General features: G+C 39.1%; 1 protein-coding gene and 1 pseudogene across 6 annotated transcripts in view; one reads left to right on the forward strand and one right to left on the reverse strand.

The window, feature by feature from the left end:
• The window catches only part of RBPJ (recombination signal binding protein for immunoglobulin kappa J region), a 222,708-nt gene that overhangs the window by 122,366 nt on the left and 83,505 nt on the right, over positions 1–16,837 (forward strand). The gene's annotated exons all lie outside the window — the stretch shown is intronic.
• Positions 16,026–16,497, reverse strand: LOC129510300 (cytochrome c oxidase subunit 6A1, mitochondrial-like; annotated as a pseudogene).

Below are 16,837 nucleotides of genomic sequence, written 5' to 3' on the forward strand. Positions count from 1 at the left end.
TCATTAAATAACCTTTGACATGCTGGGTGGATAAGGCATTACGGGAGTGGGGGAAATGGTGTGTTTGAAAGTTCTTACAAATCTTAATTCTAGGATTGGGTCATTTTAAAAAATAAAGTTTAAAAACCTAGGATGTGGCTTTAAAACATTTTTTGCTTCCTCCTAATACTAAATTTCATGTTATTTCAACTAGGGGCAGTATTTTCTCATGGATTGACTAAAAGTTGTTATTCTTGGCATCTGGCTTTATGATTATTTCCAAGTCACTCTACTTCCCCTGGGCCAATTTCCTAACTATGTAGTAAAATGGGAATTGTAATAACTTGCCACATCTGCACAGGATTGCTGTGCCTTAGGATTTACAGAGAGCATCCTTGGATGAAAGGTGTGGTTAAAGTCTAGGAACTGTTACTGAAATAAGCTGATGTGAAGTAGGTCATGTTTTATAGGAAGTCAAGTAGGAGGTTATGAACAAAGTTCTTGGCAAGTCACAGTGGTGATAGTGGGATGAAAAAAATGAAAATATGTATTATAGTTGGGTAATAAAACCAATACTTTTTTTTTTTTCCCTATAAGCTTAGAGGGAGAGGGATAAGTCAAATTACAGGGTGGTGTGTTTGTTGTATAAGAGATTGAAAATCTGTCAAACTCATGTAATAACACATTGTAAAATTATGGTTGCTTTCCGTCTATTGATTTGTTTTCTGCATATGGTGATTTTTAAGTTTTTATTTTATGCATGTGGGTTACTGTGTTTTAAAAATGGTGGCACAAGATGTTTTCATTAGACTCTAGGCTAAATTTGTTATTAGTAATGACTGTTATCAATATCCCTTATAGTTTTTAATGTTTCTCATTTGCTCTAAAGAATATTTTCTAACAACCAGGACTGTGATTTCAGTGTTGGCCCTTGATCTAGGAAAAGCGTTTTATATTTAGGAGGTGCTCTGAACAAATGAAACCTGTTGCTTCTCTGTTCCTGGTAGATGATACCATGTCCCAGCTAAGTTCCACAAGCTGAGTTTCTGGATTCCTCTCAACACTAACCATTCACGTTTAGATACTAAGAGCTGAAAATTTTCCCTCCTGAAAAATCTAGAGTCTGTGTCCTTCACCCCTAGTGCCACAATTCTTGTTCTCATCATTTCTCATATGGATTAGTATAAACATTGGCAGCTTCTTTTTTCTGTTTGTAGACTCACCTCCTTTATCCTGATTCCACGCAGTCTAAAGAGCAAATCTGATCACTTCACTTCTTAGTTTAAAAACCTTTCAATGGCTCCCCCTAGCAGCCTTCATTAAAGAGGCAATGGAGTAGAGAGTTTATGACTTCACATTTCAGATTTCATCCGGACTGGGTACCAATTCTCTCTGCCATTTAAAACCTCTTAACATTGACAACTCTTGCCTTTTCCATCAATTGCAAGGTAATTATTCTGAGCTCAGTGGGTTGTTGTGAGGATTGAATGCAAGAAAACACTTAGTAGGATACCTGGCATGTAGCAGGTGCTCAAAAAACATTAGCTAGCTTGGCATATAGGGTCCTCTATGACTGTTTCATTTACTTTTTCTCCAGCTGAACTGTATGCCTTAGTTTCCCTTCATATTCAGTGCTCCAGCTATGTTAGAGAATCTGTAGTTCCCTGGATGGGTGTAGCAGTTTAATGCCTCCCAGTACATGAAAAGTGCTGGTATTAGGGGGTTATTTTTCAAGACTTAGGTCTGAGGGGGGTTATCTGTATGACTCAGTGGTTGAGCACCTGTCTTTGGCTCAGGTTGTGATCCCAGAGTCCTGGGGGTGTGTTCCAAATCAGGTTCCCCACGGGGAGCCTGCTTCACTCTCTGCCTCTCTCTGTGTTTCTCATGGATAAATAAATAAAATATTAAGAAACAAACAAACAAAAAAAACCCACAAAAAAACAAAGACTTAGGTCTGAGGATATTCTGAGATCCACCAGGCTGGGTTCAGTGCCGCTTGGGTGTGTTCTTACAGGACTCAGGATAATTCTCTTGGGAGTTGTAATTGTCTGTTAACAGTCAAAGGCTTTTATTTAGTTACCTGGTGGCAGATACCATTTTTTTCATAATCATTTATATATTCTTATACTCAAGAGTGTCCAGCACATGATGGAGACACACTAAAAAGGGTTTTTGAACAGATGACTCAAGTACTTTGAAACCTTGCCACAACTTGGTACCTGTAGGCAAAATTTGAAATACATGGGGGAAATTTATTGATTCTCTAGGGAGTTTAATTGCTGAGTTACACAAAGGAATTGATATGTTCAGCTATAGGCAGTCTCATATCCTCTAAGAACATTATAGTAAAATCTTGGATAAAAGTTCCTTTAGAATTATACTTACCGTTTGTACAAAACTGACGAGCCTAAATTTCACGTTTTGTTTTTTGTATGGTTGACTAGTGTTTCTCAAAAGGTTCTACTATTTTTACATGTTCTAAGTCCTTCTGAGATGCTTAGGGGGGTGTACACTGAAACTTGACTCTGTGGACTGCTTCTTATGCTCTGTGGGGACCCATGCCATGGAACCAAATAATCTGATAATCTTCAGGAATCCTCCGGAATTGTGGGCAGGTTGCAGTTTCTCCAAGCTTCAGACTTTACCTCTGTGTAATAGGGAATGACAGTTTTGTTGTCTTTATCTGACAGGCATGTGACTATCAAGGTCAAACGGAACAATATATGTTTAAGTATATACACTTAGTAAAGCACTGTATACAGATATTTTGGTTGTAACAAATGGTTTCTCCCGCTAACCTTTCACAGGCAGGGTTCAAGATGGACTTTTTATTTTGTAACCTGTGGTTTGTGGGCCATGTTTTAGGAAGGCAGCAGTGTATTTAGCGCAGAGGACCGCAGCCCTTGAAATATGTGCCTTGGCATTTTGAGCAGACATATTTGGTGAATTACTGCTTGACCATGGATGTTGTCATTGAGACACCCTCAACTTTTGGGGTCTACTTGTTACTGCTGTCTTCTCTGCTTGAACAGCCGTAAGAATGTAGGAATATTGAATGCCTGACTACTATCATCTTTAATACACCCTGCCCACAGTTCTGGGTGCCCTTCAGGCCTGGCACCACATCATGGTGTCACTTACTGCCTCATTAGGGCTGCTTCTGCTTCAGGGAATGAAATGATATTCTAGTAGTATGAAAAGGATAATGTGTTTCCTGAACATAGTTCTGAGGAAAAACAAGCATTAGAGGCACTCTGACTTGGGTTGTATAATTGGTAGTAATTACCTATCTGCATAAATATTTGTGTAGGTTTGTTACGTTGACACAGTGTATATATAACGATAGGCATGACAGCTTTTCAGTCAGATTGGTCATGTTCATGGCAGTCTTGGGAAATTTTTGCACTATTGTAAGTTTACAAAAACAATATAGAAACCACTCCTGCTTAGGTATCCTAAGTTGCAAAAGCCTTGAGATGAAAATGCTGCACCTGTTGGATGTGAGCTGGAATATACTGGAAAATTAAGCTGACTCTTTTTATCTCCCACGCTCCGTTTTCTGTATTCAATAGTTTTAACTTGGCCTTAGAGCCAATGTTTTTTCTGTGCATTGTTAATTAGATGATAGAATTGTAAATGAATAAGAGAATTTCTCATAAAACGTTTTTATAACCAGGAAAAATGTTTATCACTTTATGAAATCCTGTTATTTTTTATTAGTGTGATAAAGATTGTGTTATATAACTGCAATATTAGTTGCCTTATAAAGTAGAGAACCAATGTTGTTTATTATTATGAAAATTTTATTTTGGAACTAGTTTTGCTGCAGACAGAATATACTAGCTTTAGGCTGGTTTGCATAATTGGAAGAAGGGTATTCACTTATTGGAAACCTGCAGACCCACTAAGAGCTTGCCTTATTTTGCTAACATGCCTTAGTGTTCTGTTTGTTTTTTATTTTTTTAATTTAATTTTTTATTTTTTTAAAGAGGTTGGCCAATTTATTTTTGTTTTGTTTTAAAGATTTTATTTATTCATGAGAGAGAGAGAGAGGCAGAGGCGTAGGCAGAGGGAGAAGCAGGCTCCACGGAGGGAGCCCGATGTGGGACTTGATTCCGGGACCTCAGGGTCATGCCCTGGGCCGAAGGCAGATGCTCAACTGCTGAGACACCCAGGCACCCCTGTTTTTTATTTTTAAGAATATTTGAGAGAAAGAGGGAGTGTGTGTGCATGCGCGTGGGGGGGGGGGCGTGCAGAGGGACCCTAGAGGGAGAGAATCTCCAGCAGATTTCCTGCTGAACGGGAGCTCACACGGGGCTCAATCTCATGACCCCAAGACCATGACCTATAAAGATGACTAAGTAGTCTGGTGAAGCTAATGATTTAGTGGAAAGTGCACAGATAGTTATAATGAGGGAGAGTATAAGTGTTGTAACATGTATTATGTTGGTGGGAACACAAAGGTGTGAATGGTTATTTTTAATTGGAAGAGAGTTCGTAGAAGAGGCGAGAGTTGGTAAGGGGGTGTTAGGAAATAAACTCGGAAAAGTGGTTGAACCTTGAATGCTAAGTTAAGGATTTGCATATCAACCAAGGTTTGGGGTAGGAAAGCATTGGCCGCTGTTAAAGAGGTGAGATGGAGTGTTATCAGTGTAAAATAGGTTGAGATAGATGGAGTCTGTAGGAGAAATATAATCGAGATCTGATGCTCATGGAAGCAGGCCTAGGAATGGAAAGAACAGAGGAGCCCTTTTTGAGACAGGATGATATAGAGAGCTTTGGAATCAGTGCACTATAGAGCTGCGGCTATGAGCATTTCACTTAATCTGTCTTGCCTTTGTCTGAAAAATTAGAGAAAATAATACTTTGTGGTATTGGTGTGAGGGTTAAATGAGATACGAGATATAAATGCCTTAGTTCTGGGAGTAGTAGGTCCTTCTTTTCCCCTTATCTGGTGTAGAATTTAAAGGATAAGATAGGGGAGCAGGGAAAGGTAGGAGGAAAAGGTGTGTGTGTGTGGGGGGAACCAAACGATTGAAAGCTGGATGAAGTAATTAGAAATGGGAAAGTGAGTGAGGTGCGCAGGTACAAGAGAACCTACACAACAGTGTTTTGTTTTTTTTTTTAGCTTTTGAACAAATGCCGAATACTTAATTTGCCTATTTCTGTAAATTTTTGCGTACTTTTGTGACATTTAACATCTTTCTACAGTTACATAAATATATCTGTGTTGAGTATTTCTCCCTTTCTAAGTCTAATTTGTCAGCGACCTCTGTAAGGACAGGATCAGTATTTTACTTACTTAGCATGATTATGGCGCAACTGTTACCAACCAGAAAGTTTCTTGCTGGATGAACAGGACTTGAATTCAAGGATTTAATAATATATAACACTTGCCACTAGGTGGCACTTAGTCTAAGTGATAGTCTGATATTCAGCATAGATGAGTTTTTCTAAGAACCGATGGAGAAACTGACCTCCTAGACTATGGTCTTTCTGCCATTTCTGCACCACAGTTTTTGAAGTGGAATATGAAACACAGTAGATAGAAAACTCAGAGTATTGGAAAATAGAAAAAGCGTAATGCCATTACAAATGTCCTGTAGAAAAGCTGAAGGGAGGCTCAGTGAAACTGCACAAGTAACCAAATTCCCCATCTCCAAATGTATAGACAGTGAAGCCTAGTGGTTAGACTTTAGGCTATGGTTTTTATGGTTAAAGGAGGAGACTGTGGGACTTTGTTTCTTACTGGACTTAAGGAAAGGCAATGAAGTATAGTTTGTAGGGATGCTAGGCTGTGATTCTATGTTATTTATATTTGATATATTGTATTCTCCTTGTAACATACCATAGCATGTAACTAGTGTGTAACTACATCCTGTGTGACCAGTGTTACAGATTATTAACTCCATTAGATTCAGTAAACTTCAGAGTTGGAAAAGATCTTGCTAATCATGTGTTCTAAAGTAACTATTTAAGCAAAGGCACAGATGGACTGATTTCTAGTTGGCTAGTGGCTGAGATACCTTCAGTGATTGAGCTAGTGCTAGTTTGCTTTTTGGGGAGAGACTTATGCTGGTCTTTTGTTCTATTTATACCACTCCACTGCCCCCCTACCCTTTTTTTTTTTTTTTTAAAGATTTTAGAAGCAGGGTCCCTGCGGGGAACCTGATTCAGGTCTCGATCCTGGGACCCAGGGATCATAACCTAAGCCAACGGTGCTTAACCACTGAGCTATCCAGGCGTCCCTCCACTCCTTTTTTAATGTTACATGCAATTTGCTTTGTCTTTTTCCCCGCCTTTTTCCCCTCAGTGTGGACTTACACCAAGAATACAAATCTCTCCGCCCCAAGCTAGGCTGGAGGGCTGCTGCCAGTGTTGCTTAATAAACCGTCAGCCCCATGCCTGCCTCTTCTTTCCTCCTTGGCTGTTTTCCTGTTTTGATGCTGCTTGTGTTCTCTATCTTATATTTTTGACTGACCTCTAAAAGAGGGTGGCCTCTTTTAGAACACATTTGTTCTTAGCGCACACTTCTCACCCATTCTGCCTGCTTTAGTCATCCTTGCTGCAGAACTCCTGGGTTTGGTTACCCCTGGCTTGCGCGAGGCTCTGCCTCTAGCCTCCGGAGCATCTTGAGTTCTGCCACTTGCACCAAATTGGAGCTGGTTGTTTCTGGAGCCTCTGTTAGAGAAAATGGAAGGACACAAGAAGAGATTTAGAAAAAAGACTGTCCTATAGGGAAGGAGGGAGGCCACAACCTGAAATTTGACACTGGAAGATGGACTCATTTATGAACCTGAGAGTTTTTATACAGGGATTTTTCTAGTGTGTATGTCAAGACAGTATTATTCTCTTAACTATGGAATTCATTAAATGTGTCATATCTGTCATCTGTGCTTAACCAAATGTCAAGGAAGTGAATTAAATCCTTTCAGCATTCCACAGATAGTAGTGATAGTTTTAGTAATTTGCTTACAGCTTATTATAAGGAGTGTCGTCTTTTGATTCAATGGATAGAAATAGTGGGAGTGGCCACTTCCCTATTGTAATTGTAAAAAAACAAATTTAGTAGCTGTAGTGTTCAAAGATTATTTTCTAATTATTGGTAAACAAGTCATTTTTCATCCTGGCCTCCCCCCACAATATAGGGGAAATCTTTTTACATTTAGGATTTAGTAGCATATCATTCACTGAAACCCAGTTTCCAAGGATGTAACTCCTGAAAGTTGCCAGTTAATAAATTAAATATCTTAAACTACTTTAGAATTTAAATTAACATGGTAGCTTAGATGTGCGGTTGATTTTTTTTTTTCCGTTTCTAGCTTGTTTTTCTAATTGTTTCAGGCAAGTGACTATGTTGATGGAATTTTTCTTTTTTTTTTTTTGAAGTTTTTCTTAAGGGTTAATATCATCTGCAAACACTTAGATTATTTTTTCTGTTGGAAAAAGATACATAAGAAATTCAACAGTTACTTAAATATATCTTGGAAAGTCAGCCACTGTAGTCTTCCGCCAGGAAATTAGCTTCTGTGAACAATTAGGAGTATAGTCTTCAACTTTTTTTTTAATTTTTAGTGGGATTGCTGACATCCTTTTATTAACTGCCAATAGTTTAGCAAACATATTAAAGGGTTTTAGGGAATTGACATTTTGTTGAGTATCTACTGAGTCCTCAACTACATTGAGGGAGATGGTATCTCCATTTTATACGTAAGAAGTCTGGGGGTCAGATATTTAGTATTTAAATTTTTTATTTATTTACGATAGTCACACACACAGGGGGGGGGGGGCAGAGACACAGGCAGAGGGAGAAGCAGGCTCCATGCACCGGGAGCCCGACGTGGGATTCGATCCCGGGTCTCCAGGATCGCGCCCTGGGCCCAAGGCAGGCGCCAAACCGCTGCGCCACCTGGGGTTCCCCCGACGTGGGATTCGATCCCGGGTCTCCACGATCGCGTCCTGAGCCAAAGGCAGGCGCTAAACTGCTGCGCCACCCAGGGATCCCAGGTATTTAGTAATTTAACTCAAGTTCACACTGCTTTACTTCTGACTCTGCCATTCATTGCCCTTCCCTGTGCTGATAGAGCTTTTGTTTATCTCTACCTGAAAGCTTCCAAGCTTTTTTAGGTGGCAGGCAGTCCCAGAGAATTCTAATAAAGGCTTTTTTTTTTTTTTAAGATTTTATTTATTTATTCATGAGAGACACAGACACAGGCAGAGGGAGAAGCAGGCTCCATGTTTATTTTCCAGATGATACTTTCTGTTAACTTATATTTTCTCCTAGTGTTTCATTTGTCATTCAGTTTTGTTATTGAGTTTAAAATTTTTATGTAGTCAAATTTGTAATTTTTCCTTTGGCTTTGTGTTTTGCTTGTCATCTTCATGCCTGAGATTATACAAGCATTCTTGTGCTTTTCTTATAAATGTTCTTGTACAATTTAAAAAATGATTTATCCCTTTAACCCTCTGGGGAGGGTTTTGGTTGGTTGGTTTGTTGGTTGGATTTTGCTGTGTGTTATGTGATGTAGACTCTGACCTTATTTTTTCTTAATGTGTAACCAAATGTATTGTTTTCATATACTCAGTTATTTCTGTCTTCTGTTGTATAGATTGTGGTTCTTAAAATGAGATCCTTGGATGGGCAGCAAAAGGATAATCTGGGAACTTGTTAGAAGTGCACATTCTTTCACTCCACCTCATACCTCCTGTATCTGGAGCCCTGGAGGTGTGGAGTCCAGCAGCAGTCTGTTTCAGCAAGCCCTGCAGCTGATTCTGATGCCTGTTGGAGTTTGTAAATCACTGTGAGAACTCCTCTTTAAGGAAGGGCAAGCCCTCTACTTGTGCACTGGATCCCATCCCTTCTCAGATACTCTAGGACATTGGAGTAGCCAACTAGCCTTCCCAGTTTCTGATCTCAATTTTTAGCTTTCTCTTGAAGTATTCTTGACTGTATACAAACATGCTGTTATTTCTCTGGATTCCACACTCCCCTTTAGTTTTCTGTTTTTTCTTTTGCCCTTTGCAACAAACTTCCTACGGAGAGTTCTTTCTGTCTCCACTCTTCTAAACCTTCTTCAGCCAGGATGAATCCTGCTTTTTATTTTTTTTTATTTTATTTATTTATTTATTTATTTTATGAAAGGCCTCTAAAAACACATTTATTGTCTTATTAGGGACTAAATGAAGAGACAAGTTCCCAGGCTGATCCTTCAGCTTTCCTAAGGCCATATGGTCCTAAGGCCTCATGGTTCAAAAGTAGCATGTATCCAGGGTGGGGTAGGGGAGGACAGCATCATTCTGGAGGTCTCCACCACCACAGATCTCTGTCTCTGGGGTGTGTGTCCAGAGCTGGATGGATGTGGCTAAGAGCCAGCCATGGCAGGTAGCTGTCCAGTGTTCTGTAGTACCCTGTTCTCTGGAGGCTGACTCCTTTTGGCTCCTGGATGATGGCTCCTATGCAGACAGGTCTAAGGCTGGCTCCAAAGTGTTCTGGGCTCCAGATGAGTGGCTGTGTTGAGGGCAGGTGTGGCTCAGTAGCCCACACAGACTAGAAAGTAGTTCCCAGTTGAAATATATACTGTCCCACCAGGGCTCCCCCAGCTTAGGGTAGAAAGGGAGAGTCCATGGCCCCAAATCTTTTGAGCTCTGAGGCAAAGGCAGTGGGGGTTCTAGCACCACCTCTGCAGATTCCCAAGCTTTCTTCACACAGTGAAGAAGTATGTTAAAAAGTTTTATAGGCCCCCAGTATTAGTGCAGATTCATCTGATATGTTTTATTTTTTTAATTTTTATTTATTTATGATAGTCACAGAGAGAGAGAGAGAGAGAGAGAGGCAGAGACACAGGCAGAGGGAGCAGACTCCATGCACCGGGAGCCCGATGTGGGATTCGATCCCGGGTCCCCAGGATCGCACCCTGGGCCAAAGGCAGGCGCCAAACCGCTGCGCCACCCAGGGATCCCCATCTGATATGTTTTAAATATAATCTATTACCTGCATGTAGTTCAGTAGCCTTGAGATCTGTGGTTATATTTAGCCTTTGCCATTTTGTGGTGTGGAAGGTAGTATTGTTCTGTTTTAGAGAAATTTAACTACATATACCTGCTAGTTAGTGGGAGAGTTGGAATTCACTCATGTCTCTGGGTTCCAATTTCTTGTGATGAGCATGTTATGATGATTGTGTCATCTAGTATGTGATAATGCACCGGGCATTCCTCTCTACACCCTCCTCCCCAAATCCAAATTCATGATTAACCTTTAATCATCAGTCTACGTGATTGGTTGTGCTCATCACTAACCAGAAGAGCCTCTTCCCTCGGTCCAGCTAGAGTAAAGATATGAGGCAGGAGGATGAAATTGAGCAGGGAATTGGTTTATGTGGGATTTTTAAAAGTAGACTTTATTTTTTCAGACCAGTTTTATGTGGGATTTTTGTCTCTGCATTTCAATTTATGATTTTGGAAGAAAGGTTGTGGAAAGAACACAGGCTGGAGATTGTGAAACAGATTCTATTCGCTACTAATTTCGTGATATCTCTGCTTCACTTTTTTATTTTATTTTTTTGGTGTCAATAATAGCTCTTTAGGCTTTAAGTTAAACATGATACTATATGTGTTAGAGAACTTAAAAAAAATAATTCTTGTACTGAGTAAACAAAAGGTATTACTATGAAGAATGACTTGAGTCTCATACTTTTGGTACTCTACATACATTCCTTCTTTGTATTATACTGGCGTAATTTTCATTTTGTTTTTATGCAAACTGTTTTATAAATGTAATTTTAAAGTTTTTGCTGCAAATGTTGTTTTTCTAAGACAGCAGCTGTGGATGTGGCTTAAAAACTGATGAGCATCTACAATGATGAGCCTTTATGGAGCAATGAAAGGCTGCTTACAAATTGTAGCCATGGTTGAAATGAATTCTGTGTTTGTTATTTGTGAATCCCTAAGGGTAAATGTGTTTTGAGGGGGGTGAGTTAGGATAGTACAAACTGAGAGAGTGTTTCTGTTCTGGTAATCTTTGGAGCAGTCATTGCTGCTGCTGCTCTTTCTTATGACTGAAGGAATTTGGAATATTTTGCTTGACAGCTTTGATGATTCTTTCTCTAAATGTATTATTCGGATATATATAAAGGTAAATTGTAATTTTAAAATATTTTATGGACATAGTGTCTGTCATCAAATATTTTTATTCTCAACAACTACTGTGTATAATAGCTCTTGTGAATGATTCTTACTGAGTCCACTAAAACCCATAAGTGTTTGGTTGTTTGGAACTTAAGTATTTTCTATTTGGTATGATTAGTTCATACATATCAATAGTTTTAGGCACAGTGCATATTTCAAAGGCATATGGTTTTAATAAGTTACTGAGCAGGTTCAAATAGTTAACTGTAGGTTATTAAAAGTAGTTTTACTCCAAGATCTTAAATATCACATCTAGAGCTGAGCTACAAGAAATAAAGAAGCTGTGGTATTTTCTATCAAAGTATCTAGAAGATAAATTTCTCAAAAGAATTCTAGAAAAAAAAATTTTTTTCTTAAAAAAAAAAAAAAAGGGTGGAAAAGTGACATTTGGAACAAATGAGGATCCATGACCAAAAAACCCCCACTGCAGTATATGTGGGATTATGGCCAGTATTTCTGAAAGTCTTAGAATATATATTTGTAAATCTCTGAACTATATATATTTAAATCATCATAATAGATTCACTTTACTTTTATTTTTTTTTCACTTTACTTTTAAAGGCAGTTCTTAACATCTTTCCTGATAAATTGTTGAGTATTGAAGATATTAAAAAATGTGTTGTTAAAATTAACTTTTTTTTTGTTAAATTTAGTCTCATTCCTCCTAGTAATAATGTTTAAACTTTGACAGTAACATCTGTTCCTTTATTGTGTGGGACATGTTTTCAGGAGGATTTTATGCACATTAAAAGTAACAATTTTTGTGAATTGTAGTTATTATCTATAGTCACTTTTAAATATAAAAGCATTCTCAGTGAGTTACCTCTGATTCATAAGCAAATTTTAGCAGAGCAGATGTAGACTACCAATGGAATAATTAGCCAAAAAATATTAGAGGGTTAGAGAGCCCTTTGTGTAACATTTAATTTCTTGGCCAGTTTATATGAATAATTAGTTTTGAGGCAGCTAAAATTTCTTCTCTTGGGATTTCACAGTTGTTACGGATAGCTGTAATCACTAGGGAAGTAGAAATATTATTTCCATTGAACAGATGGCTTTCCTAGCACTGGTCCCTAACACTGCCTACTGAGGTTCATGTTTATGTTGGATGATTTCCTAATCACACCTTTTGAAAGATCACACCTGGTAATAGAATATGATGCAGATGATAAAATGACTTAGTAAATTTGAGAACTTGTAAAAGTTGGAAGTGTGTGTAGTTCCCACGCTCCTGGGGAAGGTAATCTGTTTGTGTTAGAGAAATCAGTAGTGGCTACTAATGCCTCAGCTGTCCTTTCAGGGATTCCTTAGCTACCCTCTTCCACTTTTTGACTTTCATCAGCTCTGACATCAGTGTGCTATTTTCATTTCTGTCTAGTCAGATGACCAGTCCATCAGTGCTTTGAGGCTTTGGGAGTTTTTGTTAGGCTTACAGATAGGTTTCCATTGTGTGTGAGGAAGATTTTCAGAGAATATAGTGATGCAGGGGGTTAGAATTATAAAATCACATCTTTTTTCAAAAGTTTTTATGGAGATTTTATTTGGTTACTAATAGGATTATCTTCCCCTTGTTAATATGTCTGTTTTTTTTTGTGTTGGAAATTTAAAAACACATGCACACGTGTATTGGAGATTCACATGTATACTTATGCTCCTGAAATTTCAAAACCACTGTCAACTAGTAGGATTCTAAGAACTTTACATTTGTAGGCTATGTTTACTCAATAGCAAGAAATGTTTAATTTTGAAGTCATTTCTTAATGATATCTGAAAGGCAGTCAGTGATGTTTTTGGAGATATGTTGCCTTTTGGAGGCAGGTTGCCTTTTGGAAAGCTAAGGGCTGGGTTTTACTTTTTTAATATAACTGTTGTGGGTAAGTTGTAAGAGTGAATAGAGTTATGGTAGATCTCAGCTTTGGAGCTATTACAAATTTGTCAAGAAGGAAAAAAAATCGGGTGCTTGTTGTCAGGGGCAGGGAGGTGACGCCATTTGTTGAGATGAAATGGCACTGAAATAGATGGCATAGTAGAGGAGTTGAGTTAGTGTTAGGGGGAGAAGGTTCTGGTTTAGAGTGTCTTGAGTTTGAGGCCCTTCTAAGAGCACTAGATGAAGACATCTGGTGGTCAGTTATGTATGTGTTAGGTTTGGGTCCTAGAGCTCAGCAGAGAGGTCAGGGTTGGAGAGGCATACCTGAAGGCTGTTAGATGGTAATTAAAACCTTGGGAGGGGGCAAAACTCTCTGGGAGAGTTGGAGGTAAGCAGGGACAAACTGCTGGTGAGCACTAATGTTTAAGGAATGGGTAGAGGTGTGGAAACCAGTGGGGAAAAACTAATAATGAAAGAAGAGGTGGGACAAAACCTAGACAGCATTGTGTAACAAAAATACTTTGAGAAGGAGGGAAACTAGTCAGTTGTGTCAGATGCTGCAGAGGGCAAATGCTATAAATCCAAATGTTCACCAGATTTAGGGCTTCAAAGACCTTGGCAAGAACAATTTCCGTGAAGTGGTGGGAGCTGTAATATGGTTTGTCATGGGTGAGGACGTGGAGACAACTCTTTCAGGAACAATGGCAGTGAATTTAGTGTGAGTGGAGCCATAGGGTTGTGATGGAGCTTTTAAAGGTAGACTAAGGATGCTGATTGGAAGGAACGCAGAGAGGAAAGAGGGATGAAGCTAAGAATGAAACTCTTCGGGTTTTTTTAAAAGGGGTTTTGCTGGGGAGGCGGGCACACCACATTCAGTAATGCTCTGACTGTGAGGACATTCAGGAATTTGACTGTTAACCTCACAGTCTTTTCCATATTGACTGTTTCATTTTAGGATTGAGGTTCTTTATTGTTTTTCTACTGAAGGGGTGATCTTTATGCTTGATTCTTTTCACATTTTTTTGCTTGGTGTCTCTGTGATTAATTGAAGTGGTGGATTTAGTCAGTTTCCGTGAAGCCGAAGGTTGTGTGTCTTTGGGGTCTTCAGCGATGCGAACTGTGAGCTATGTGACTCATGCAGCAGCTTGTTCTGTTTTGCACTGTATCATAGTCTCCAGACTTCTGTTGGCTCACCTGTGTCTGTAGAAAGCTAACATGTACCCCGGTATATGTAATTGTGCGTTAAGGAATTACAGTGAACCGTTGTGCTTTAATAATGGACACATCAAAATACGTACAGAAATTTGAAATGTTAAAAAGTATTGTGCTAAAAATCAAGTAAGGTTTTAAAGATACTTTAATAGAAGAATCCCTTTTTATCTTCATTTTTATTTTTTAGTGGTGGCACTGTAAAGACCACTTTGCTATATTTTTAAGTTGGGAAAATGTACATAATATAAATATACTCCATTATTTTTTAAAATCTTGGTTAATTTCTTGTGATAGAGTCATTCAGAGGGCTAGATTCAAGTTCATTTTATTTTTGTACAAGTCAGGTGATTTTTCTTAGCTGACAAGCCATTGTTTACCTTAAGTGTTTTTAATGTTACAAAAATAACTTCTAGATAGCATACTACAGGAAACTGCTGGTCTTCATAGGAAAATTAATCAATTTGGGGACATTTTTGTATAAGAAGAACGAGTAACTCAAGTTTTACAACCCTTTTAAATTCTTTGCCACCAGATAAAGAGCAGACCTCTATGTGGTATAGCAGATTTTCATGGCTACTCCTTATCTTATGAAGATACATTGGTTGTTTTATGAAACTGGCCACGTCCATAACATCTGGTAGTACTTTGTGCCATTCTGTCATCATTTTTGATGTTTGCTAATGAAAGATGAAATGAATGAGTTTTTGTGTGATGGGATTTCAGTAAGCTTTTTACAGGAATCTCCCTTTTATTATGGTTAAAGCAGCCACTCTCAGCAAATAATGCTCTCATTGCTTTTCCATAGAATGCTTTTATTAAAGAAGCCAAAGAAGCTTCCTCCTGAAGATACCTTCTGTTTTTGTTCAATGCTCTCTCACTTGCACCTGGAAGAGTGCCTTTTATGTAAAAGGCATTCATTAAATATTTAACTGTAGAATGAATTTGCAGTTGAGAATATTTTCACATATTTTCTTAGAAATGTTTGCATTTCATTCAGAAGTCAGCAAAAGCTGTAAACTGAGGCATGTTAGTAAAACCATCTATACTACCAACTATATGGCAAATCTTCCACGCTATGTACTTTTTTCCTAATAAAATTCTTCATGATTTTCAGCACTGTATTGTGTGTATGTTTATACAGTTATTTACTGACAGAAAATACATTTTGGCTTATGTTCATGTTATTCCCCAAGTCATATTTCAGCTGTTTCTACCATGGCAGGAAGAACAAGTCTTTTCCCATAATAGGTGGCTTTTTACTTTATACTGTTTTATAAGAAGCCACAGCAAAAGAGGCATGTAGACATACATAGTTAAATTCGGGGAAATTTTTCATAGTTCTCAGTTGAAAATAACTACTCTTAAACCTTATTGGAGAGAAAAAAAAATAATCCATAGCAATGTCATATGTGTTTGGGTACTTCGTTTTTTTTAAGATTTTATTTATTTATTTGAGGGAGAGAGACAGATAGCAACAGAGAGCTTGAGTGGGAGGAGAGGGAGAAGTAGGCCTCCCACTGAGCAGGGAGCCTGACCTGGAACCTCAATCCCAGGGTCCTGGGATCAGGACCTGAGCCACCTGGCCGCCCCGGTACTTAATTTTTTAAGAATCTTGCTAGTTGTAATTGCTTTATGCTGTCATTTGCTAATATTTCAGGGTAAAATTTATATGTAGCATGAGGTTATTGATAATAGATGTAAGCCTATAGTTTTTTTGTTTTTGGACCAATCTAAGTTATTTGTTTAAGCCATCTCCTGCCATAAGCAAAGGGATGGAGGATCAGTATACTGGTCATCAAAGTAAGGAAGGTGAGCTGAAGGTCTCATATACTTTGCTGGTCCGTGTGCAGAGTCATGGTCCAAACCAGTCCTGTGGTCCTCACTGGGTGGTGGTCCAGGTTCTCTTTATTCATCTTCATAGCCGGTTGGAAGTGGATTCACATGAGAGTTATGGAATAGAGTATGATTACCGTCTCCCCAGGGAAGGGGCTTGGACCTGATGTGGAGATGGGGGTAGGCGATGAACTCTGGTCTCTTGTGTTCTCTGAGATGCAACTTCAGAATCTGTTCAGCATGCTCACTCCCAAGCCGGGGAGTGCTACAAAGTAGGTGAGGGCCTTCCATGTGCGAGCTGAGCCCTCCTCGCCCTCCTGCCCTTTCTCGCCGTGGGCACCCCTCGACATGGACCACCCCAGCTGTGCCCCGGACCGACCTAGCAGCCCAGAGAGCCAGAACACAGCTGCCCCCGCTGCCATTTTCGACCTGGTCAAGCCTATAGTTTTAAAAGTATCTTGGTCCTTTCCTTTCTTTCCCCTTCCCCTTCCCCTTCCCCTTTCCCTTTCCCTTTTTTTTCTTTTCTTTCTTTTTTTATTTATTTATTCATGAGAGACACAGAGGGAGAGGCAGATACATAGGCAGAGGGAGAAGCTCCCCTGTGGGGAGTTTGATGCGGGTCTGGATCCCAGGGTCCTGGGATCACCACCTGAGCCAAAGGCAGACCTTCAACCTTGAGCCACCCAGGTGCCCCTCTCTCTTATCTTTGTCATGTCCCCTTCTTTAATTTTTAAGTAATCTCTATGTCCAACATGGGGTTCA

The sequence above is a fragment of the Nyctereutes procyonoides genome, unplaced genomic scaffold (genome assembly GCF_905146905.1).
Source record: "Nyctereutes procyonoides isolate TBG_1078 unplaced genomic scaffold, NYPRO_anot_genome, whole genome shotgun sequence".
Taxonomy (NCBI): domain Eukaryota; kingdom Metazoa; phylum Chordata; class Mammalia; order Carnivora; family Canidae; genus Nyctereutes; species Nyctereutes procyonoides.